The sequence below is a fragment of the Sus scrofa genome, chromosome 15, assembly GCF_000003025.6.
Source record: "Sus scrofa isolate TJ Tabasco breed Duroc chromosome 15, Sscrofa11.1, whole genome shotgun sequence".
NCBI lineage: Eukaryota > Metazoa > Chordata > Mammalia > Artiodactyla > Suidae > Sus > Sus scrofa.
Genome location: NC_010457.5, coordinates 118,758,283 through 118,759,458, shown reverse-complemented (window position 1 = coordinate 118,759,458; position 1,176 = coordinate 118,758,283).

Below are 1,176 nucleotides of genomic sequence, written 5' to 3'. Positions count from 1 at the left end.
CCTCCTCACCCCTCTGAATCCCACTGTGACCCAGGGACTGCTATCCAGGTACGTCACCAGAGATGAATGAGTGCAGGATGAGGGCTGAGCATTTAGAAGCTGTGATGTGGGAATCATTCAGAAGTGATGTGGCCCAGACAGGGATGTCAAGAGCTCAGCAGCCTCCAGACAAAAAGTTCATGCTGTTGATGCTTGAAGGCAGGGAAGCTGTGCTGAGATGCCAGTAGGCTCCTTCACCTGTCTTCCTCTTCCAAGCATCACCCTTTGACTTGCAGGCTTGCCCCGTGTCTGCAGTTCCCCTGGAGGTTGCCAAGGAGACCCTGTGGCAGGGGAACTAACCCCTATTCCCCATCAACACTCTCTGCCCATCAATATCTCTCCAAGGGACCTCAATCCACACGCCTTCCTTCATACCAGGGTTTGTCCCAAAACTCAGTCCCGAGTTTAATCATCTTGCTTAGGGTTTTCCTCCTGGGAAAAGGAGAAGGACTTTGCTGGAGTCCTCCAGTTTATTTCTGTGGGAGACATTCTATTCTAGTTCTTTCTATGCACCAGGCACTGTCTGAGTGCCTCTGCAGGTTGGTTACTGAGATCGACAGAATGTGGACCCCACCCTGACTGTTTGGAAGGAAGGCAAATGTTCACACACATTTAACACACTCTCTGCCAGGTCATCATCATTCAAGGAACAGTTTCAGGCCTCACATTCTGCCTGAACAACTTCCACCCTTGGACTCTCTCTCTGCGGGAGTCACATCTTGGGTGGTGCTTTTTAGCGCTCATGGGGCTTACGTGACGAGGGGCACTGAAGCTCCGGGGGTGACCTGCATGCTCCAGTGCCATGGAATCCCAGGTGTCTTGCAAGGGCATCCCCTCACAGGAATCTAGGAACAGCAAGAATGCCCCCACCTCCCTCACACGCCTCACTCCTGGCTTTCTGTCTGCAGTCTCTTGGCCTCCCCTGTTTCACCTCTGACTCACCCTTGACTGTAGTCTCAGTTTTCACTAATCTGGAAGCCTCATGTGATGCTGTTACAGTGGTGTGGGCAGGAAAGGAGAATTCCTCCCACCCCCATGAAATCCCCAAGGGACTGAGGTGTATAATATCCAGGGGTCCCAAATATCCAGGGGTCCACTTACTTTCCTCTGTCTTTGGACACTTATGCTATTTACAGG